The 24,368-nt window shown below is 57.6% G+C and overlaps 1 long non-coding RNA gene across 1 annotated transcript; it reads left to right on the forward strand.

The window, feature by feature from the left end:
* The first annotated feature begins 440 nt into the window (after positions 1-440).
* Positions 441-2,289, forward strand: LOC306640622. Its single transcript, XR_013757833.1, has 3 exons — positions 441-546; positions 731-1,307; positions 2,084-2,289. It is a non-coding gene; the product is annotated as an uncharacterized lncRNA (long non-coding RNA).
* Positions 2,290-24,368: the final 22,079 nt, after the last annotated feature.

Here is a 24,368-nt window from a genome sequence, read left to right on the forward strand (position 1 = left end):
GCGTGCCTTCTGGCACACTCCAGAGGCTGCTTCAGGGACCCACGGGCCTCCGCTAATGGTGGACTCTTGCTGTAATATGGGCGGAGACTCCAGCAGCCAGCTGATGGTGTCTGCTCGCCAGTACCCGGGGCACGCCTGAGTATGGTAGGCTCACCATGGGAACGCAGAGGACTAGAGAGCTCGGACTCCAAGTCCAAGTCCCGTTCCTCCTACCAGCTGTGTGACGCCAGGCAAGTCACTTAACCTGTCTGGGTTTCAGGCTCCTATTCTGTGGAATGAAGACCTAACAGGAATGTAGTGGGATCTTTGCAAGGACCATGTTTGCCAAGTGCATGGCAGAGTCCATGCTCAGTGGGTGGACCAGGGGGCGGGACCCAGGCTCACCTGTGGGCACTGAGGCCCCGCCCTCCTCGCAGCCAGCCTTCAGCCTGAGCGTGGGAACTTCCCTGTGCGGTGTTTGCCTTGGGCTGTCAGCTCCGCAGCTCCTGCCAGGTTGCCCAGCTGGGAGGGAGGAATAGTCCCTGACCTCTGCTTCCCTTGCCAGAGGTGACTTGGCTCCAACCCCACCCCATCCCTGAAAGCCAGGCCAGCCGTGGTCCCCCTCCAAAGGGGAGGAGGTGGGGGTCACCGTGCTGAGAGAGCCCGCAGCCTTGCCCCACCTCCTGAGCCAGCCCCAGCCCCTTCCCTGACCCCTCCCCAGCCACTGAACTGGTCTTCTTCTCCGCCCCAGCACCCAGCGCGGGACGCAGCCCTCGCTCACACTCAGACCCTTGGCTGAACCAGGCTCCTCCGCCCAGGTGAGACCCCCATTCCCTGGGGCCAGGCACCCTCCTGCCCGTCGGACTCCACCCAGCCCTGGGGGGGGCGTCTCTGGGGGGGCCACAGGTCTCCAGCAGCTGGGGCCACTTTCTGCACTAAGGTTGGTCACTCCACCTCGGTGTCCCGATTCCTGGTCCTGTGACCGAGGGTCCATTTCCGCCCTCTCCCTGCCCACGGCCACCTCCCGCTTCCGCGTGGAGCAGCCCCGGGCAGAACCCTCTGGCAGCCGAGGCGGCACGGGTGGGGTTAAGGGCAGCTTCAGATCACGAGGCTCCATTTCCGATTTTCCAGAAGATGCCGATTATTAATGACCGTTGTTCTTTCCTTCTGGGGCATGAACACCGCGGCTCGGCTCACAACCGGAAGCGCAGCAGGTCAAGGTTCCCAGAGTATGAAATGTCAGCCTCCGGCGGCAGTGACGTTCGCCCCGCAGCGCTGAAAATAGACTCCAGAACTGAGCGTCCAGGCCAGGAGGCGGCAGGGCCAAGGTGAGCCAGGGCGCCACGTCGTTCCCCTGAGGTGTCCAGCCTGGCTGTCCCCTCTCCTTCTTCAGAGACAAAAAGGAAGGAAGCTGAGCAGGGTCAGCCCGCGAGGACTTTGCCCTTTAATACCACCTTAGACTTGAGTGGGAACAGACAGACAGCTGCTCTGCAGGGAGGTCTGACCGCGCACGAGGCCCCGGGTCTGGCAGCCCAGACCACAGTGCCCTGTCCACCCCTTCCCTATGGAGGCTGGCACGGTGCCACAGAGCTTGTACCTGCTGCGTCCACTCCAGCACCCTCTGGCCACGTGTAGCCAGAGAGCATGTGAAGTGGACACTGCGGCTCAGCTGCTGCTTTACGAATGTGCTTTCTCTTTAGCTGACTTCGATTGAAACAGCCTTACTGGAACGGTGGCTAGTGACCACTCGTGCTGGACAGCTTCGTGTCAGGCCCAGGCGAAGAGACCAGCAACTGACTGACAGTCTCCGCCACAGACGGAGGAGGAGGAGGGCAGGCGGCAGGCGGCACTCCTGAGTGACAGGGGACTGTGGCATCCAGTGGACCTGCGGCCTAATCAGTGACGCTGGGTCCGCAGTTTTAGTGTTAGGAGAAAAACCGTGAGCGGAGGGGAGTTCCTGTCACCCAGGCTCATGGTCTCGCTCAGCAACCAGAGAGCATCCACAACCCCGAGCCAGATCCCAAAGCCCGGCCACCAGGAGCCTGCCTCCCTGGCCTCCCTGGCCTTCCTGGCCTCCCCACTTCACTCTGCACCTCCTCTCCAGGGTAGGCCCCGCCCAGCCACTGGAAGCCCTGAAAGCAAAGGCCACTTCTGACTCCTCTCGGCACCCCCCACCCAAAGCAGCACCTGGCCAGCCCCACAGAAGCCTGGAGAGGTGCCCATTGTGCCCACGAGGATGAGACAGGCGCCACTGTCACGCCGTTTCTGAGAAGGACTCAGAACGAGCGGGTGGATGAGTGGGTGGAGAGGTGATGGGGAGGGGGAGGGGGATGGTTAGACAGATGATGGATGGTAGATGGCAGATGGACAGACGATGGGTGGAGATGGAGGGGAGGACGGGTGGGTGGGCGGGTGGTGGATGGGTGACAGGTGGTGATGGATAGAGGGTGGGTGGATGGATGGATGGATTGTGGATGATGATAGATGGTGGATGGGGGATGGGGATGGGTTGTTGGTAGATGGATGGATGGATGGATGGATGGATGGATGGATGGATGGATGATAGGTTGTAGATGGATAGACAATGGGTGGATGGGTGGATGGGTGGATGGGTGGATGGATGGATGGATGGGTGGATGGATGATAGATGGTGGATGGATGATAGATGGTGGATGGATGATAGATGGTGGATGGGGGATGGGGGATGGGTTGTTGGTAGATGGATGGATGGATGGATGGATGGATGGATGGATGAATGATAGGTTGTAGATGGATAGACAATGGGTAGATGGGTGGATGGGTGGATGGGTGGATGGTGGGTGGTTGGTTGGTGGATGGATGATGGATGACAGGTGGTGATGGATAGAGGGTGGGTGATGGGTGGATGGATAGATGAATGATAGGTCGTAGATGGAAAGACAATGGGTGGATGGGTAGATGGGTGGATGGCGGGTGGGTGGACATGGGAAAGGACATAAGCATACATGAATCAAAGGGCAACAAAACACCTCAGGAAGTGAGGTGAGAGGTCGCATCCAGGCAGGTGGAGGTGGAGAAGCTAACAGCCCACCTTCTAACCGGTTTCCAGGTATATCAAAAACCAAGTCATGCACAAAGCTCTTTGAGGCTTTTGTTTTTGAAGAGATAAAGCATAGTAAGCCCTGGAGGAAGCCCTGGGCTGTGGGAGGGCCACTCCCTCCCTCCCGCCTCCCCCTCCTGCTGGCACACTGGCCCCTCCCCGAGGCCACTTTCCCATGGGAAGGCCGAGGAACAATAGCCAGTTCTTCTGAAGGGACTCTCCCCCAGCCAAAGAGTCAACAGCAGCCAGGAGCCACACGCCGCTGGCCAATTACATAAGCAGGACATACCTGGGCCAGGCGCTGGGCCAGGGGATTTTAAGGGGAGGGAGGCGGGGTGTGGGGAGCCCCACAGCCCGGGGCCAGGTTGTGGGGGAGGGAGGACACCCAGGTGTCACTCACGAGGCCCTTCCTGCTCTGCGGGACCTTCTGTGATCGGCAGGTCTTCACGGTGGCGCTCTGGGTGGGTGCCACAGCCATGTCCGCGAGACTCCTGCGCCAACACGGGGCGACAGGGCCCCGCCAGAACCCCTGCTCCTCCTGTCCCTCGGCCTTCCTCTCCTCCTCCTTCCCACCAGCCACCGTCCACTGGCTCCTTCCATTGCCCCCCTGTCGTCTGCCCATGCCCACAGCGGATCCTGGGTTCAGGACCCTCACCACGAGAGGAGTCACGGACGAAGGAGGCTGCCCTGGGAGTCTGCTCACGGCAGGGTCACAGGAGTGCCGCCGTGGGGTCACACGGTTGCAGGACTCTGGTGTGGAGCCCGTCCTGTGTATGGGGCCGAGAGGAGCCCCCAGTTGTCCTCTCCTTTACTCTCCGACGACTCAAGTTCAGGGCCATCACCTGCTGTGGCAGAGGGGCCTGAGGTCCATGGAGCTGGGCCTTTGGTGCTCGGAGTTGGGAGGGCTTCCCGGGGCACAGCCTCAAACTGGCCTGGGCTGGACACCCAGGAGCCCTCAGCAGAGCTGGAAGAGGGAAGGTGAGGTGCCCTCAGCCTGGCTGTCCACCGCCCGACATGGGGGCCCCAGCCTGGGACTCCCAAGGGAGCTGGGAAGATGGACCAGTGCCCTGGACTGAGCCAGGGCAGCCCTCCTCTGTGACTGGACACAGGCCCTCTCCTCTCGGGCCCCGTCTCCCCATCTGGGAAGGGGAACCCTGGAGGGGTGTGAGCCCTTAGGAGCGTGTTCCCTGTCATCGCCTGTCATCGCTGCGACTGATACACATGACCCTCCAAGGGGCTCCCGAGAGCAGGGGCACCTGGGCAAGGGACAGGGAACAGGCTGGCGCCCACATCCTTGGCCTACTAGGCCTTCTGGGGCTCCCAGGCCCCAATGGGTGTCACCCCCAGGGCAACAGCAGGGTGCAAGTGACATCTGGAAGGTAGCCTGTCTCCTGAAGTACCCAGGAGCTGCCAAGCACCAAACAGCCATTATGTAAGCTGCCTACCTGCCACCACCAGCCACCAGGTCGCCACGTAATAGAGCCTGTATTTACCGGTCGTGGGGAAGGGACTGGCGGCCTGGTGGGTGGGGAGGGATGAGCTCAGAGGCCTCCTGCTCTGCCTTCTGTTACACTCCAAGCACACACATCCCGTGCCCAAGGGGCTAGGAACCTCGACATCCCGGGGGCTGGCGGCCTCTGGGTCATAGGCTCAGGTTGCAGCATGGGGGCGCCGGGCACCCCTGCAGGCAGCGGGAGGCTGAGCCACGACGGCACCTGAGTGTCAAGCACCCAAAGGTCCTGGGGCCTCCCTGCTATTGGCACCAGTCCGCTGCATGGATGGACAAGTGGCCATCGGCACAGCCAGGACTCAGGGCCGGACGGGGTGGGAAGGAGCCAGGGCACAGTCCCACCTGCCAGGGTACCACGCTGACAGCCCACAAGGTTGCCAGGAGCCACATAATCCCCATAGCAACCCAGATGTTCTGACTCAGGAAGAAACTGGAAAGGCAGAAAGACAGAAGGTGGCCAGTGGGCAGACAGAGCAGTGCACGGAGCAACGGTGGCCCCATGGACAATGAAGAAGCAGCTGTGGGCCCATGAGTGTGTGGGGCGGGGAGGCCAGTGGGTGGGTCAGCGAGGCAGGGAGGGCTGCACGGATGGGTGGAGGGATGGGCCTTTGAAGGGAGCCGCCAGTGAGTCATGTGGACATGTGAGTCAATGGGCGGATGGAACCCGAATCCGGGGACAGGTGGAAGTCTGCCCCGTGGCCGCGTGTGTGAAGGACAGAGGCTGGGTGGGCGGGCAGCGAGTGGGCGGGTGGCTGTTTCCTGGGTTACAGAGACGCAAACACCCAGCTCCCAGCCCAAGCTGACTCTGTGGGGCTGCCTGGTGACCAGCAGGCCACCTCATGGAGCCAACCCCGTGGCAGGTGGACGATCTAGCAGGGACCGAGCAGAGCCCTGGCCAAGGTGGGAGGCCACTCTTTCTTCAGCACCCACTGTGCTAAGTCCCAGAAGAAGCCCAAGGAGAGCCCAGCTCTGACCCGGGCCTGCTGGGTATCCAGGGAGGCAGTGCTGCCCACCTCTGGGCTGCATGCAGGTGGGCGATGGGCTCAGAGGGAAACAGGGCTGGCAAGGTCCCTGCTGCTCAGGCCCTAGGCCTTTCTAGGCCCCACTGCCCATCTCCAAGACCCTTCCAGCTCCAGCCACCGGAGATTCTGGCCCCAGAGACTGAGCCTCACAACCTGGGTGGAGAGAAGCCAGCCAAGAGGATGCTGGGTTTGTGCAGGCTCCTAATCGCCCTGGCCAGGGTGTCCTCTCGGATGTGAGCCTGGCCAAGCCCTCTGTCCCCAGGTGTCACGTTCCCATCACTGATCCTGAGAGCATGTTGGATGCCGGCCTGGGTCAGGGGACTGGCATTTGTACAGGGCAGGAACCTGGGAGGGCCCGGGTCCGGAGTGTTCTTCAGCAGGGGCAGGCGTGCCCCAGAGCTCGGCCCGGGCAGCAGGAGGCCCCCAGCCTGGGGAACGAGGAGAGGGGATGCAGAGAGCTTGTGTCACCTCTCCAGGCTCCTCTGCCCCGTGCTAACTCAGAGGCCTGGGACAGGCCGGGAGGAGAGGAGGAAGCTGGAGCCAGCCTGGTTCCCAGCACACCCTGCCGGGCTGCCTGCCCTGCTGACCAGCAGCCCATGGCTCCCCTGGGAGGCAGCCCGCAGGCCCTGGACCGGGTCATCTCAGCAGCAAATGGAGCCGAGTAGCAGTGTTCCCACGCCAGCAGCCGCCAGTGCGGGCCCGAGGAGTGGGACCTGGCCTGTCCGCAGTCAGGGGCTCCCGGTCCCCAGGACCCCCAAGTCCTATGTGTCCCATTGCACACTGCCCACCAGGTGCCCACGGTCACCTGTCACAGAGCAGGCCAGGGCTCCTCCCCAGGACCCTCCTCCCACTCACCCACCCCACTGTGTGTGGAGGGGCCACAGGTCCCTCAGGGGCGGAGAGCAGGCCAAACCCCAGGGCCGCTCTTCCCTGCTGGGATCACATGAAGATAGGACATCTGGGGGCTGGGTGGGCCAGTCCTCTACTCTGCCTCTGGAGTGGAGACCCTCTTTGGCCCGAGATTCCATTTCTTCCTAGAGCTTTCTGAGCTGTATCGGACTGTCTTTCCACCCAGAAAAGAGAGAAAAATGCCCACATTTTATAGATAAGAACCCTGGCTCCGAGAGGCTGAGCAACTTGCCCGAGTCACAGAGTGAAGTGTGAGAGCTAGCCTTCGAACCCAGAACCGGCCTCCCAGCTGCGGAACGAATGAGCGAAGGCTGTGCAGCCGGCCGCCTCACGGGCAGCCAGGGCAGGCCTGCTCCCACCGAGACACCCCCAGGACGCCTGGCCGCTCACTTTAGACACAGGCGCTGGGCCACCCCTCACCAGCTCCAGTCTGCCACACAGAGGAATCCAGGCCCGTCCCAGGAGCCGCGCCAGGGCTCCAAAGCATTTCTAAGCTCCCCCCAAGCGGCTCCCCAGCCCTGCTCCAGCCCGCTTGCACCCCCTCCCTCCCTCTCTGGCCTCCCTGAACCTTCCTGCCCTGGCCCTAATGCCTGGGCCCTCCCCAGGTCACTGCAGTTCCTGGCTGGTGTGGCCACTCTGCTGTGCTCTGTCCCCAGGCTGTTCCCAGCTCTGAAGCTGAAGTATGGAAGGTCACTCTGTCCTGGCCTCCTTCCAGCCTCTTCTGCACATAATTGCCAGAACCGAGGGGCCTCTCCCACTTAACCTCCTCTGCTCCCTCCCTAGGCACCCCTGCCCACAGTTGTCCCAGGGCCAGCAGCAGAGGTGAGACCCCTCTGCTGTCTGTGGAGGACCTGAGGACAATGCCAGGCGGTGGAGGCCACCACTCTGGGAAGCCCACTGTCTTCCTTCCCATGACCAGAGGGAAGAGAAGCCCATCTGCACATGCAGCCTGGAGGATTCTGGGGTGCCCCTGCCCTGGGAGGCCCCAGACCCAAGGGAGAAGGGAACATGAGTCCACGCCAGCCAGAGCCGCCTGCAGCGCTGAACCCACTCGCCATCACAATCTGCTCGGGGTTGAGGGGCCCGGGGAAGGCGACCCCTGCCCCAGACCCCTCAGCACGGGAACGGTCAGACGGCCTCCATGATGGTTTCCCAAAGCCAATTCCAGGTCGCCAGCTGCTACTGGGATCCAAGTTTGGTGTTCACAGGACACAGTGGTCTCTGTCAGGGCATTTACTATGCCTCCCTAGGGGACAGAGCAAGCATGTGTGCCTCAAAATCCTCCTAGAGGATCTTAGGGGGTGGGTATTCCCTGGAACCTTCTCCAAGAAACAGCTGCTCTGTTTGCACTCGGAAGAGCTTGGTTCCTGTGCTCTACCCCAGCCCAGTACGTGGCTAAGGCTGGCCAGAGAGAGCTCAGGACAGGGTGGCCTGGGCCCACAGTGGTGGACCCCCGGTAGGACCAGGTTCTGGAGCCCTGGCAGCCTGTGAGTGAGCCCCACAGGCCCGGGGCACAGAGGTACCCTGCTGGCCCCCAGCCGTGCCCAGGCTCCCTGGGCCCACGCTGCTGGCTGCCGGTCCTGCTGGCTCCTGCCCCTGCCCTCAGTGGCTTTCCACATTTCCCCAGCAGCGCCCGTGGTGGCTGGGATCCTTTTCTATTGATTTGGCATCTAATCTGGCTTCCCATCTGACCTGGAAAGGCCTCCACACCTCCTTCCGCCTGCAGTCTTCCTGATTTCGGCCTCCTGAGCGCTAGCCAGCTCCGCTCCTCCCCACACTCCGTCTCCCCTCTGCTCCCTCCACACCACCTCTCCTCTCGAGCCACTGCCTGGCCTCACCAGAGGTCTTACTGGCAACCCTGAGGCTGGGGTCAGGCCTGGGCAGCCTCCCTTCTCCTCTTCCTTCCTTGACTTGGCCAACTGCTAAGCACTTTCTTGGCCCCAGGGGCAGGGGCCTGGCCTCTGTGGCCCCTTCCAGACCCAGTGCTCCAGTCTGGTGCAGAGATGAGGGAGGAAGTGCCCTTACCCAGCTGCAAGCCCCTTCCAGCTGGGGGACGGGCACAAGGCCCTCTCTCCGGAGACAGAGGAGAAAGCGCTGCTGTGCAGATGAGCCAATAGTGTCTAAAGGCTGTCCTCCGCTACCCTGGACACGGGGCAGTAAGCGGCAGACCCTGTTGACCTTTGGTGGAGGGCAGCTCTGTCCGAGGCCTGGGCGACCGGCAGGCTCACTGGAATGCGAGGCTGGCCTGGGGCTGGGCGCGGATGACCTCGCTGCCAGTCTCACAGCCTGAAAGCTGTCCCCGTGGCAATCCGGCCCCTTGCCTCTCCCCCGCCCTCCAGGGACCGGCCACCCTGGGCTGAACCATCCTGATGGGCCACCCCTCCGTTAGACACCCATGCTTTTCTCTCCTTCCTGTTTATTTGTGTGGGATTGTGCACTGGACTGGGGTGATGGTCATGCCCCCACATGAGATGCCCCACAAGCCCCCGTTAGTGCAGGAATACTCAGGGGGAAAGCCTGGCTTATGAGGGCAGTAACCTATCAGTCCACCCAGGCTCAGAGGACTGACTGGCGGGTCACTGGGGACACGCTCTGAAAGGCTGCATCTTCCCTGTGGCCCATTGCACCCTCGCTGCTTCCCTGCTGCCATGACCTGAGCAGCCCCCTCCCCTCCGCCCTTCCCCCATGATGCGCCGCTTCACCTCGGGCCCAGAGCAATGGAGTTGACCATCTACCTCTGAAACTGAGCCCAAAGTATACTTTTCCTCCTCTAAGTTGACCTCTTTTGCATGGTCGCACAAAAGCCGACTAAAACAGAAGGGTAACACAGTCTGGGTCACATGGGCTACCTTGAGATGCCACCAAGAGCAGAAAGGGGATGTTGAACCAACAGCTTCAGGATTCAGAATAGAAAATGTAGAAAATTCTCCTCAGTCGTAGCCATGGGCATTGTCCATTGTCTCAGAGTTTTATCAAACTCTGAGCCTGACAGAGTAGGTATTCAATAAGCGTCTATGGAAGAGATGTGGGGGGAACGGGGTCGATGGATGGAGGATGGATGGATAGATGGATGGATGGATGAAGAGTAGGAAGGGTGTGTGATGATGGATGGAGAGATGGATGGATGGATGAATGGAAAGATGGATGGGTAGTTCAAGAAATGGAAGGATAGATGTTTGGAGGGGCAGGTGGTGAGATAGAATGGAAGTACAGATAGACAGGTGGAGGCAAGAAAGTAGGAACTCATTTGTGCAAATAAACTTTGGAGAGGATATGGTGCTGAGCCTCTGACCACTGAGATCCTGCTGGTCCAGGGAGCCGGGGGGCCATAGGGAAGCTGCAAGAGCAGTGAGCACCAGGATTCTGCCCAGACTTTGAAGACTGGGCCTATGGGAACCGAGGAACTGAAGGGACCCCAGCCAGCAGGTGAGCCCCTGAGCAATGGCGGCAGCAGGCCAAGTACAGGGGTTGAGGCTGCCCACAGAGCAGGCAGGCTTGCTCCCGAGGGCTCCTCTCTGCCTTGGTCACTTCATTTCAGAAAGGCAGGCAGTGGATGGTCTACTCTTTTTTAATATATGATAACTTCATTGGGAGGTAATTTGCACACCATATGATTCATCAAGTGTTCTTGGTTTGCTCAGCTGTGTGTCCACCACCACGGTCACTGCAGAACAACTTTAATCACTTCAAAAAGAAACACTGCTTCCACTGGCCATCACCTCCTGCCTACCTGTCTCCTCCAGCCCTGGCAACCACAGACCTTTCTGTCTGTAGATCTGTCTGATCTGGACATTTCATAGAAATGGAAACAAAATGTAGTCATTTGCGACTGACTTGTTTCATGTATGTTTCAATATCCACCACAAAGTTCACAAAGTAGCACAAAGTTCATTCCTTTTGTGGCTGAATAACATCCCACCCTGCGGAGAGACCACATTTGATTGGTCTGTTCATCAGTCGCGGGGCATCTGACTGCGTCCGCCTGTGGGCTCCGCCAGTACGCTGCGGTGAACGTTCACATGCAAGGATTTGTTTCCGTCCCTGTTTCTCCCGAGCACATGGAGTGGGCCCTGTGTTTATGGGTCTGTGTCTGAGCTTTTGAAGACCTGCCAAGTGTTTTCCGACACAGCTGTGCCCTTTGGCATGCCCACCAACAGTGCCCGGGTTCCACACCAACACTTGTTAGTTTGTGGTGGTAACGTGGACGGAGAGGCGTCCTCACCCCCACCTCAGGCCAGGTGAGGGGCTCCAGGAGCACCCTCCAGTGTCCACAGGAGCTCCCTGCATTGGGAGGACCAGCGCCCGCTGGCCTGCAGATGGCTCCGTGAGGGACTGCCGGGGATGCCCCAATGGCCCCGGGCCAGGGCTGGCCTCGGGCACCTGCGTTCAGGCCTGCAGAAGAACATGAGCCAGGTGGACAGGAGGGAGGGTAACGCCACGTGGGTCATCAAGAAAGGACCTGCTCATGAGGGCAGGCAGGCGGGAAGGAGGGCAGCCTGCATGGGTCTCAAGAGCTCAGCTGGAGGGCCCCTTGCCAGGGCCAGAGATCCAAGTCAAGAGAGTCCCATGGAGGGACAACCCATAGCCCAACATCAAAGGCATCAGCCAGAGGGGGACGGGCGAGGCCAACAGGGGTGAGAGGGAGGACGTGCAGAACCCACGCCCCACACCCTCCTGGGCCCTCGCAGGCGGGCAGGGGGCCCAAAGTAGGCACAAGAATAGGAATCGGAGGAAGGAAGAAGTTCCCGTTTGGATCAGACTAGACACCCTGCTTCCTGGGAATGGGACTGTCCACTCACACGGTTACCACACACCACAGAAACATGTCACCTGGCAACCCCATCCTCTAGGCCATGCAAACTGAAGGGACCGCTGTCGTTTACGGGGCCCACAGTGGATCAAAACCCATCAGGTGGCCTGTGACTACCCGTGAGGGTGCCCAGGAGAGGTAGGGCCGGGTGGGGAGGAGGCCCAGGCTGGAGGCCTGGGCTGAGGGTCTGCAGGAGCGGAGAAAAGCTCACTGGGGAGCTTCCTGCTCAGGGGATCCTGCTGCCGGCGAGGAGAACTATTCCAGAGGCAGCAGGCCCCAGGGAATGAGAGGTGTTGCTGCTGCCCGTCATCTGGCAGGACTGGGGTCCCTGCTTCCAGAGGATGCTTGGTGTGTGAAGTGGAGCGTGGTATGGGGGAGCTGCCAGCTGCAGGGGCAGAAGCCCCAGAGTCCCTCCTCCACAGCTTGGGCCTCTCAGGGACCCTGCTGGGGTAGAGACCTGGGCACAGTCCCTGTGTTTGGGAGCAGAAAACAACCCCCCTCCAGAGGGAGGGGCAGACACACTCATCCCGACAGCTCTCAAAGGCCTGCAATGCCAGGCAAGCGGCTGTCATCTGGCCCTTCCGATCTTAAAGGGCCCCAGAGTCCTAAATGTGCCAGAATCTCTATAAGGAACATAATGAAATGCCGTCAAGAGAACATAAATCAGGTCCCGAGTGGATAAAGGAAGAGAAATGTTCTTCCAGATGACTTTATTATCACAGTTTGCCAAATCTACAAGGATCGATAGATTTATTCTATCCCTTGGATCCCAACAAGATTTTGAGTTTGGGTTTGTGTCACTTCTTTCAAAACTAGACAAAATCTTCTTTTTAAAAAATTGGGCCATGTGACTCTGATGTTTGCCTGAAAGCCTCGATCTGTCAAAACTGTCAAAACTGTCAAGATGGCTTTGGAAAGGGAGACAGGGAGGGAGCTAAGCCCCAGGATGTTAGCAGCTCCTCTGGGGCCACAGCAATAAGACACTGTGCTCCTGCTACAGACAGGTGGAACAGAAGGGTCCAGAAACTTCCCCAAGCACATGTAGAGGAGCCCTAATAGGACAAGGACAGATTGTTCATTTAAAATGGTGGGGGCAATTGATCATCCCTTCTGAAGAAGCTGAAGTTAAATCCCTACCTCACGCCACATGTAAAAATGGCTTCCAAATGCACTTAAGGTGTTTTTACACTATAAATATATGGAGGCTAATAAAGGAATATACTCCTACAACTTCACAGGACAGGAAGTCTTCCAAAGCAAGTCAGGAAACCGAAAAGCCATTAAGGGGAAAAACAGAAAAACACTCTACAATTGACTACAAGAGACACTTTGAAACCTCTTGCAAGCTCACGTGACCACGCTGGTGGTCACAGTAGAAGGAAGACAGGATGATGGGACAGCCCAGGGGAAGACAGTGGCTGAGCTGTAGGATGTCAGCATGAGCCAGGGCCTGTTGGGGGATGGACGTGCAGCTGAGCAGGTCCGTTGGAATTCTTAACGAGCTGTGGGCTTGGGTGTGGGCCAGGATTCCTCTGGCACTTAAAATACAGTTGACCCTCCTCTTGCATGTCCAGAGATTTAACCAACTTTGGGCTGAAACTATTCGGGTAAAGTAACTGTGTCTGTTCTGAGCAGGTACCGAATTTTTCTCGTCATTATTCCCTAAATGACGCAGGGCGATAACCACTTCCAGAGCAGTGACCTGGCACTAGGAATCCCAAGTCACCTAGAGATGAGGGAGAGGTATCGGAGGGTGTGTGTAAGTCCCGTACAGACCCACAGCCTTTTACCTAAGGGACTCGAGCACCCCCAGAGTTTGGTCTTTGGGAGGTGGTTCCAGGAACCGACTCTCAACAGCACACTGAGGCACAGTCGTGTCCATCCCAGGAACGTGCCTTAGCAATGTGTGGCTGTAGCCAGGCTCTGCCCACACTGATCCGGCATGCTAGAGACGCCTGGTCTCCCCCTCCTCACACGCCCTCCTGTCCCCAAAGCTGTCATTGGCACACGCGGTGGCAGCGTGCGGGTGTCAGGCCTGCCAGGTGCATCAGAAGCCCTGGAGAGCGTCAGCCCCATGGAGTAGATGAATGAAGAGCAGATGGAAGAGGAGCAGGGCACTGAGAACCTCAGACACTGCCCCACAGAAAGCCAGTGCCAAGACCAGAGGTGAGCCCACCACCGGTGAACACAAGGAGAGAGTGTGCGTGGCACCGTGGAACTGTATTTATCCACAGAAGAGTCAAAGGCTACCATCTGCAGGGATGCTCTGCGGAGCGAGTCAGCCAGGCGTGGAAAGACAAGTGCCATGTGTCCTCACTCGTATGTGGAACCAAAGTCAGTTGACTCCACGGGAACAGAGCATAGCGACCGGGAAGCGGGGAGAAGGGGGAGTGGAGGGAGGTTGGCAAGGGGAACCCAACTGAGCTCCTGGGGAGGCATAAGCTCTAGTGCTCCACAGCACCGCCAGGCACCCACAGGTCACACCCCACAACTGAAGAGGAGTCTGACACTTCCGAAAGCAAACGAACAACAACAATCTAAGGAAATGGAAATGCCAACCACCCTGGCTTGAGCATTACCCACTCTATACGTGTATCGAGTCTTCCCATTGTGACCAAAAGGGTGCCGGACTCATACAAGGAGGGATCTAGTGAGCAGAGGGCCCTCTGAACTCAGCTCCCTCCCCAACCTACCTCCTACCTCAGAACTTCCTTGCTCTTCCAGCGGTACCCAAATTAGTGCACAGCAGGCTCACCTGGAGGGCTTATTAAAGTGCAGATTGCTGAGCCCACCCCCAGCATTTCTTCTTAAAAATTGTTCTAGGTAGTTGGTTACCTATGTCTTTCCACACAAATACAGTGTGGGCTGTCCTGGTCCATGAACATGGGCTACCTCCAGTCCATGAATAGGGGTTACCTCTCCATTGACTCCTGAAGTCTCCAACTCAGCAAGTTGGTGGGGGGGAGGGCTGAGACTTTGCCTTCTACCTAGTATCCAGGTGACATGGACACTGCTGGTCTGGGAACTACCACCAAGTCATGGCTTTTCAGCTTTGCCTGGTTGGGAAGGTGAGGCTATCTTGAAGACCCAGGCATGAAGGAGACTTTGTCCATGTGCACAACACCAGAGGCCAGTTCTCCTGGGATTTTCATGCAGGTAGCTGGCTTTTCACATTTTCTAATCCCCAGCAGGTAACAGTGAGTGCCAGGAAGGCACAGGTGTGCAGGTAGGGTCCGGATATAAAAGCCCCTTGTGGGAAAGGGGTTTTCCTCTAAGTATCAAGTTCCCTGATTTACCAGGAGAGTTTCTCATCTTTGGGGATTTCCCTTCCCAACAAATACCCTCTCAGGAAATCTCAGAAAATCACCCCCAGTTCCAGATAAGGCTCTGCTCTCCTCTGGCATAGCGTGCCTGACCCTGAAGTGAGCCCATCTGTGTCCTGGGGCAGGGGTGGAGGGGTCCAGGGAGCTTGCAGAACAATATGCCACAGTGTGCAGATGCCCTCATCTTCTCTGCCTTGACGAGGAGGATGAGAGCCAGCCCAGGACAGGGGCAGGCCCCCAGGCAGAGGGAGCAGCGTGGGCAGACAGAGGCCAGCCCCAGCGCACATGACGTCAGGGCTTGAAGGAGGCTCCCTAGTGGTCACCTCTCAAACCCCCCATGGCACTGATGCCAGGCCTCAGCCTCCCCTCCTCTTCTTCCTGCCAAGCTGCCCTTGGGAGGGAAGACTCCTCTCAGCCCCCTCCACCTGGTGACCCCTGTGCTGGGCAGAGCAGGCTCAGGGTGCTTGGCGACGTGAGTCACAGGTTCCCAGCATGGCTCTGGCCCACTGTCTCTGCCCTGCGGGGGGGGAGCCAGGGAAAGGTGGCCTGGGTGTCCACCTGAGGGCCCGCCTGCTCTCCCACACTCCCCAGAGTACGAGGGTGCCCAGGAATAGAAGCCGCTCCTCAGGAGTCCTCGTGGGGGACAGCACAGGCCTGCTTTGAGGAAGCAGGGACCCAGAGGGAGGGGTTGAGTGGCGTGGCTACCGAGAGCAGGGACTTGCCATGCGATTCCCCCGGGATGTGGAGCCATACATGGGAGGCCAGAGCCGAGTTCAGCCCAGGCCTGAAGGACGAGCAGAGGCCACAGCCTGCACCAGGCCAGCAGAGGCCATCCTGTGGACCCACACCCCTGACACGTGCACCCTCTCCCTGCACTGGGGCCCCAGAGCCCACAGCTCCTTGCAGCCCAGCCATGGCCTGGGGACCAGACCCCCACTCTGGGGATGGAGAGGGTCCAGGTGAGGTGTCTGGGTGCGTTACCTCGTGCTGCCCACCAGCCCCCGGTCCCACCGACATGCCACCTCAGAGCCACGCACTCCTGGGAATCCTCCAGAGCAGGCTGCCACGTGGGAGCAGCAGCACAGCCCCGCTGGCTCTGGAGTTGAAGGCGACGTGGGTGCCCACCTAGTGTGGCCCGAGGCCTGGTGGGAATGGGCTGGGGACGCTGCCGCCACGGTTTCTGGTTTTGAGTCCTTGCTACTCAGCCTGGTGGTGGACACAGAGCGGGCACAGGAAAGCTGATGAGCGTCGTGGCTCAGGCTTGCCAGAGCTGCGCAGATCCACAGCTGCTGCCGGCCCCCCGGGCTGGGAATCCTCCATGTTGCTCTGACGTCACCGTGGCCTGGCCCTGAGACCAGAGAGGTCCTGTCACCAAGCCGGGTCACGCACACTGCTCTGGCACTCAACAGCATCTGTGGGGCAGCATCTGTGTCCAGGGTCCCGCCTGCTCCACCCCTGTGTCCCTAGCATGCACCCCCTGGCCTGGGCCTGGAGTCCTCCCTGTAGATGTGCCCAGGCACTGAGGGGTCAGCACGAGCCAGTGGCCCCCACAGCAGGCAGCCGTCGTCCCGCATCCTAGAGGCTAGAAGCTGGGGATCCAGATGCTGCAGGAATGGGCACAGAGGCCTCTCTTCCCTGGCCTGGAGATGGCAATCTTGTCCCTGTGTCCTCCCGGGGTCCTCCTGTGTGTCTATGTCAGATGGACCCAGGCCAAAGACCTCACTCTTAATTAACCACCTCTTCAAAGGCCTGTGTCCAAGCACGTTTCTGAGGGGCTGGGGGTCAGGACCTCAGCATTTGAATTGAGGAGTCATAGTGAAGGCCTAAGAGGCATGAAGAATGTCACATGACCCTCTGGCAGCACCAGGACACAAGAGAGCCTGGATCCCTCAATTGCCTGACACGTTGTGCCTTTACTTTGAGGGGAAGAGAAATCCTCAGGTTTGTTCGAGCTGCTGAGATTGGGAGGTTTACTGTTAAGGCAGCAAACCCTAGCTTATGTGACTCACCCGCCAGAGCCGGCAGCAGGCCGCGACACGCTCGCACGGCCCTGAGCCAGGCACCAGGACAGACATCACCAATGCATTCTGGCTACCCATCCATCTTTCCTACCCCTCGCAGCACTGCAGCCCACACCAATGGATCTGTGGACTGCGGGATGCCACTTGGGTGGGTGAGCAGTTTGCACTCCTCACTTGACACAACAGGGATCAAACTTCAGGGAGATGGGGAGCAGTCCCCTGTGGACTTGGACACCTTCCTTCTCCCTGACATTCAGCATTGTCACGTAGGTCTTCTCGCCTGCCTGCCTGGGGCCGAGGGCAGCCCCTGCCTGGCCTCGTCCAGCTGCCCCACCTGTCGCCGCCAAGGCGGGCCACCGTGACTTCAGCGTGGGTGATGTCTCCCCTCCTCTTAGCTGCTACTTAGTAGAGCCAAGTAGGAACTTGTTCCTCAAGACGCTGGGGACGCGCTGGGGATGCCCCGCGCTCCTGCTCGTTCTTTCTCAGGGTGTGCCCAGACTCAGACCCAGGACGGCCACATTCTGCTTTCAGTGGGGCTCCTTCCAGGAGGCGTGCCAGGCCCAGAGCGGAGCCCACACCCGGGCCTTCGGCTCCCTCCCGCGTCTGACAGGGAAGGGCCGTCCCGGACACCGGCTCCCAGCAGAGGAACAGAGTGAACATGAGTTTTCACAATGGGGCTTTGATCTGCCTAATGTCACAAGACAGGCGGGGACAAGCGCCAGGCTCCGTGTGGCTCTGGTTCCCACAGGAGTGCCCTGTGCAGGTATTCACACGGGAGGTTCTTGGCAGGCCCAGGCGCTGGGCCTGTGCCATCGCAGACACAGCCCCGGCAATTAGGTTTTGCGGGAAACGGTGGGCGAGGGTCTGTTCGAGGTCTGCTGCGCCAAGGTTTCAGCACTCGGCCGCAGGCGGCTCAGGGAGGAAGGAGGGTGTGTCGCGGGAGGGGCACCTCCTGGTGTGAATGAGCCGGGCACCAGGAATCCTGTGGTCAGGCGAGGACCGGCTTGCACGAAGGCCGGGGTTGGCACCCTGGACAATAGCCCCACTCTGTCCCCCGCTGATGGCGACCTTCGACCAAAGCACTCAGGTGAATGGGCCATGGCGTGCGTCCAGGTGTGTCCAGGGGCACTAGAAGGCACATGAATAGGCCTCAGCTGTGGGGACAGACTCACAGGACATTTATAGCTCGGGTGCCCGTGAGGGTGCCAGTGGCCCACCCTCGGCTCTCCGGACTCGTTCGTCCTCACCTGGGCTACAGGGCAGTGGTACACACCGGTGTGAGGCTGCCTCCATCCCCAGGCAGCTGGATCAGGCTGCCAGAGCGTCTGGCTGCCCTGGCGGTGTCCCGCCACTCACCTGGGATCCGAGCAGGGATGTAACGGGCCGTACCTAAAGGTGGCGGGCCACAAGTAGGGCTGGCCCTCAAGCAGGCCAGGTGTGGTTAGACCAGGTTAGCCGGAGCTTCTTCCTGCTGCCACCTTCCTGACCACCCCAGGAGCTGTCCACTCACGCTGGGGTCCTGCTGTCGGTCCTGCTGGTCCATTCCTCTGAAACGCTGCAGCTTTAGACAAAATGCCTGGCAGCCTTCCCTGTCTCCCCGTTGACCTCTTAGTGCAGGCTGGTGTGGCCATGGGCAGCCCTGCCTGGACCTAGCAAATCCTCAGGCACCATCTGCCAGGTTCTGTACAACGTGCGTCCATTCGGTCCTCTCGAGGCCCCCGAGAAGCTGCCTTCAGCACCACTTCTAGGCCGCCTTTGGGGAACCCGAGGCTCAGAGAGGCGAGATCGCCTGCTGGTAACCTACATCTGGCGTCTGTGTCCGGGACCACGGCCACCTCTCTGCCTGGCTCACTGCGCCCACCCAGGCTCTTTGCTGACTCCAGAAGGGCTGCCCTGAGCACGGGCCGTGCCTGTCCCACGTGACCCACGTCCCCAGCGGAACCGACCTCACTTTCACCGCGGCCCTCCAGCACTCAGGCCAGGCCACTGTTGGCAAGTTAGCAAGAGAATGACCGGGGCTGCCCTCCCCAGCCCACACGGCAGGCCTGCCCGGCCCACGCCAGCCTCGCATTCCTTGACCCCCCTCCAGCATGGAGAGCAGTGTGGGTGACAGGAGTCCCAGCTGCTCAGGGGTGGTCAGAGACCCAGACCCTAGCTCTGCGTTTGCCTCCAATCCTCAAAGAGGCCAGAGAGACCCCAGGAAGTCCCCTGCGGAGGCCCCAGGGCAACACTGCACACGGCCAGGACCCGCTGCCTGCTGATGACCTCGATTGCAGCCCCATGTCTCCTGGGCCCGTGGCGGCCAGCTCGGGACCTTGGATGACCTCACAGTGAGAACGTACCCTTAGGTGGCATCTCCCAGGATGTTCAAAGGTGACAGAGAAATTCCTCACTACAGGAGTTGATCTGCCACAACCCCGGCCCTGCACGCAGCTGCCCCGGACCTGCGTGTCCCCAGTGGTGACGCGTTCAGCAGCCAGCAAGTGGCCTTACTCGTTCCCACGGAGGAGGGCGCAGGGAATGGTGGGAACTTGCAGGCTTGACTGGCGCTCTGACTCCAGGGCTGCAGACCCCGGCGCCCTTGCGAGAGCCGCATCAGCAGGGCCCAGGCCAGCGGGCATCTGTTGGTGCCGGGTGCTGGGCAATGCAAGCACCTGGGAGGGAATAACAGGACCCCTTGGCCAGGCCCTCCTGGTGTCCGGGAAGCCCCCGCACCCTCTCTGAGCGGCAGACCTGCTTCCTTGGGAGGAATGTAGTCATGCAAGCCGGCCAGGAAGCCATTCTCAAGGACCCGGCGAGGTTGCTTCAGCTGTCCTCTGATCACATGCTCCCCGAAGGCACAGCCGACCCCAGTTCCCTGCTGTCCTGAAAAGGCACACACCACCTGCAAGGGGGCCCCACAGGTTTGGATCTTCTGCACAGAGAGCACGCTGGGAATCGGCTGCCCACTGCCTTGTGGAGCCCCCTCCTCACCAGAAGCTCACCAGCAGTCTGGTGTCAGAGGCCGCCACGCCATTGCACACAGGAACACACTGAGGCTGGAGGTGTGTAGCAGGGAGCACGCATCCTGTGATCAGCAAGAAGCAGAGCAGACTCGGAGCCAGCTCTGCCTGATGCCCAAGCCCCCAGGAGCAGCACAGGTGCAGACATGAGGAAGGACATGCAGCTGAGATCGAGGCCAGGAAATAAGGAAACGAAAGGCCATCAGGCTGTATCCAAGGAGAAGGGAGGAGAACCAGGCGAGAAAGTGTAGGTGCTGGAGGAGTGTCAGTCCCCTTTCGGTTACTGTGACAAAATCCCTGAGGTAATCAACTTAAAAGGATAAAAGGTTATTTGGCTCATGGTTTCAGAGGTTTCAGTCCCCAGTCGCTTGGCCCTGCTGTCTCAGGCCTGGGGCAGCACTGCAGTCATGGCAGGACTGCAAGGTGGAGGAGGCCACGCACCTGGCTGCCACAGGGAAGCACAAAAGGAAGGAAGGGACCCAGGTCCCCATACCCCTTCAAGGGCACTTTCCCGGTTGCCTAACCCCCTCTACCAGGCTCCACCTCCTAAAATTGCACCACCTGCCATTAACACCGCAGGTTGGGGATCATGGTCTCAACACATCATTTGGGGGACGTTTCAAATTCAAACAGGAGTGTGCTTTCAACAGGGCCCCATGTGGGCCAGGGGCCCCTAGAGATCACAGAGGATCTACCAGTGGGTCACCTGGGAAGCTCTATGGAAGAGCTTCCCACCATATTCAGGGAGTTAGTGAGTCAGTGAGGCCGCCACGCCCATTCCTTGGATTGAGAAGCTGACATGTGCACAATCCCCCCACCTCCCCTAAAGAAGACCTGGTGCAAGACTAGCCCTCCCAAATTTAAAATTTAAAAAAACTGCAAACGGACAAAATATATTTAACGACTCACTAAAGGTATCAGGCAACAGGTAGCTCAGGACCATGATCCCTGAGAAGGAGAGAGGAAAGCCCTCCGTCCCCTCCATGCTCCTGCTGGCGCATGGAGCAGGTGTTTTTCAATCTCTCCGAGTTGAGGAGACGCAGGAGCATAAGGAGACTGAGACAGAATTAGTCAGGCAGAGTACTACAGAAGAGGGAACCATGCAGAGAAAGGACTCCAGAACATTCGCAAGATCTCTGTGAGTCTGTGTCGAAGACCAGTCTGCGCACGTGTGCAGAAGCTGCTTGAGGCAGGCCTGGGATGGCTGCTGGAGAGCTGCCGGGGCCTGGGACACGTGCAAGTTCCTGCCGGCCACAGTGGCAGACCTGTTGAGCACCTGAAGCAGTTGTGGAAACCAGAAGGATCATGCCTTCATCATAGAAAAGAATTGGTCCTACAGGACAGACAGTTCAAGAATCGCCCTAAACAACTTCTAACAGATGAAAAGCATCCACGTGTAACTTTACTACCAAAATAAATTTCAATGACACTATAAAGGAAGACAACATCCAAACCCAGAGCAATGCAACACTAACAATGTCCAGCATCAGAACAGAAATCACTAGCACACCAACAGGTAGCAAAACTGGAACCGTAATTAGAAGAGTTGATCAAAAGAAATAGACCTAGACAGGACAGAGGTGATGGCATTAGCAAACAGTGGCTTTAAAAGAGCTATTAAAAATCTACTTGCAACGTGAAAGGAAAACATGAACATCATGAGAAAAGGAGGATGTCTATTTTAAAAAACAAACGGAGCTTCTGAAAATGAAGCATACGGCATCTAAAATGAAAAATTCATGGGGAGAAGTTTCAAGACTGCAGAATAAAAGATCAGAGATCTCAAACACAGCAATGTTGAAACCACCACAGAGACAGATTTAAATAAAGGAATGGAGGGTGTGCGTACAGTCGATACTTGTCCCCCAGAATTCATGTGTTGGTGGCTTCATCTCTGGGGCGAGCATGCTGGGAGGTGGTGCTTAATGGAGGTGGAGAAGGGGCTAATTTTGTCACAAAGGACCCAAAGGAGTACATCTGCTCTTGCCCTTCTGCTTCCGCCACGCGATTAGGCAGCCAGAGGGCCCTCACTGGTGTGAGCACCTTGATGTTGGACTTCCCAACCTCTGGAACAAGGAGCCAATGAATTCATTATAAATCACCCAATCTCAGGTGTTCTGTCATAGTGGCACCAAACAGGCAAAGCCACTCAGTGACCTCTGGGATGACACCAAGTGGCATAGCACTCCCGTGGGTGGAGCCCAGCCAGAAAGGGGGACCAGGCAAGAGCATTTGAAGGGACAACGTGCCCGACTCGAGGGAAACCACAAACACACGTGTAAGGAGCTGAAAGGAATCATCACCCTCAGTGCAAAATCTATAGCCATAAAACACTAAAACTCTGGTAGAAAAAGAAGAGCTGAAACTTTGTGGCCTTGGGTTAAGCAGAGATTTTTTTTTTTTTTTAAAGGAGAAAAATAATTTTATTTCAATAAATACCCCCAAAAAGCATTTGACATTAGTCAATGTACACTCACTATAAAAACTCAGAAAAATAGGAATAGAAAGTTATTTGTAATCTGAAAAAAGCATCTATCAAATGAAGAGCAAAGATCACTCTCAATGTTCAAGTATTTTAGCATTTCTTTCAAATTAGAAACATTGTTGACCATCAATATTTCTGTTTAACATTGTTTATTCCTATAACGTGGCAACAAATGAAAAAGAAACAAAGGGCTTTGAAATGTCACTTGTAGTAGCAACACCGTAGGTGAATAGGCACAGAGAAACAGACCTAACAAAAACAGACAGCTGGTGTGGAAAATTTTAATTGAATTATGGAAGAAGATTTATGTAAATGAAGACATAACAATTCACAGATAGACTCTATCACGAAGGTTTGTATTTTCCCAAGTTAATCTTGAGAATTAATGAAATGCCAATAAAATTCCAACAGTGGTTTTAGTGAAATTTAGCAAGCTGGTTCTAAAATTTTATGAAATAGCAAAATCTACACACCCGACAAGACATTCTTTTTTTTTCTAATTCTTTATTTATTTTTTAATTTTTTACAGTCTGCATTTTGATTCATTGTACCCAAATGGGGTGCATCAATTCGTTTCTGTGGTTGTGCACGATGTAGAGTCACACCATTCGTGTGATCATACCTGTACGCAGGGTGATGAGAGCTGGCTCATTCCACCACCTTTCAAACCTCCCTCCCTCTCATTTCCCTCCACATAATCTAAAGTGCCCCCCATTCTTCTCTCACTCCCCACCCCTACCTCCATTATACATCATTCTCCACTTCTCAGGGAAAACAATCGGTCTTTGGTTTTGGGGGATTGACTTATTGAAAGAGAAAAAGAAGGCAAGGGGACTAGCCACGTAAGACAGCAGGACGTACCATAAAGCCCCAGAGTTCATACACTTAATACTTGCAAAAGGTTAGGTGTGTTGATCAATGGAGTTAAACAGAGAGCCCTTAAAATATATTTAAAACATTATGTTTATACTGAGATCTCTTTTTTATACACCAAAAACACAATCTGTAAAAGATTTATATTAAAAAATCTGTAAAAGAAGAATTGAATAAGTGGGATTCCATCTGAACTAAAAGTTCTTTATTTCTGTTTAAAATGAAAAGACACGCCCCACACTGGGAGAAAATATTTGCAAACCACATATCTGGTAAAGAGCTCGTATCCAAATATTTGAAGAACTCTCAAGACTCAGCAGTAAGAAAACAAACTGCACCATTAGAAATGAGCCAAGCACTCGAAGACGCATTTCACCTAAGCAGACAAAGGGCGGGGAAGGAGGACGTGGAAATGTCTTCCGCACCCTCCGCCACCGTGGGACAAATCAAACCACAAGGAGACACCACTGCATACCTCTTGAGAGCGGGCCATCGTTCATTCTCCGCCCTGAGAGGACAGATCTTCAGTGCCTGCTACTTTGACATCCAGCATCTGTGAGGTAGAAGAGGCCATAGAGGCCACGCTGGGTTCACAGTGAGGGACCCCAGCAGGGAGGGCTTGGTGGGAGCCACGCAGCCAGGACCAATGTGAGGCCCACCTTGGCCAGGCCTCGTCCCCTTGTCCTTGGTTCTGAGCCTCCCAGGGTGCTGGGGCGACTCCTGGTCCACACTGCAACCTGAGCTCGCCACCCTGGCTCCCCTAACCTTGTCACCAGCCAGCGGAGACAGGGCAAGGGAAGTGGGCTCCTAGGAGGCCTGGAGGTGGCCACACCAGCCTGGCCCCTGTCGCCCCAGAGCTACTGACCATGGCGGGATTCCCACGAGGCAGCCATGCAGGCATTTCTAGGGCGTCCTCCAGGGCTGAAAGACCCGAAGCCCTCAAGGCCCCAGGACCCCAGGAACTCTGTCTCCCAGGGCAGCAGTGGCAGCTGATGGCCGGGGGGCCAGTTCCTGGGACCAGCCCTGGAGGTTCTTGCCACACCCTGAGGATCCTGAGACTGCACACAGTCGGTGCTCAATCAGTGTCGCTGGAAGGGAAGGGACGATTCGATGTCTCAAGCTCCCAGCCCCTGCACACTTCCGAGTGCCCACAGGAGAGCGGGAGGCACAGGGCAGTGGCTTAGAGCTGGCTCTCGTTCATCTCCTTCTTTTAGAGGGATGCTCGTGGGTGACAAGGAGCTTGCTCTTGGTCACCCCAACTTCAAGTGACACAGGAAGCCCCCCATCCCACATCATCCCAGGCCAGAGATCAAGCAAAATAGCCCCGAATGTCCAGGACTTGAGGAAATACACTC

The sequence above is a fragment of the Sciurus vulgaris genome (assembly GCF_902686455.1).
Source record: "Sciurus vulgaris genome assembly, chromosome: 11".
NCBI lineage: Eukaryota > Metazoa > Chordata > Mammalia > Rodentia > Sciuridae > Sciurus > Sciurus vulgaris.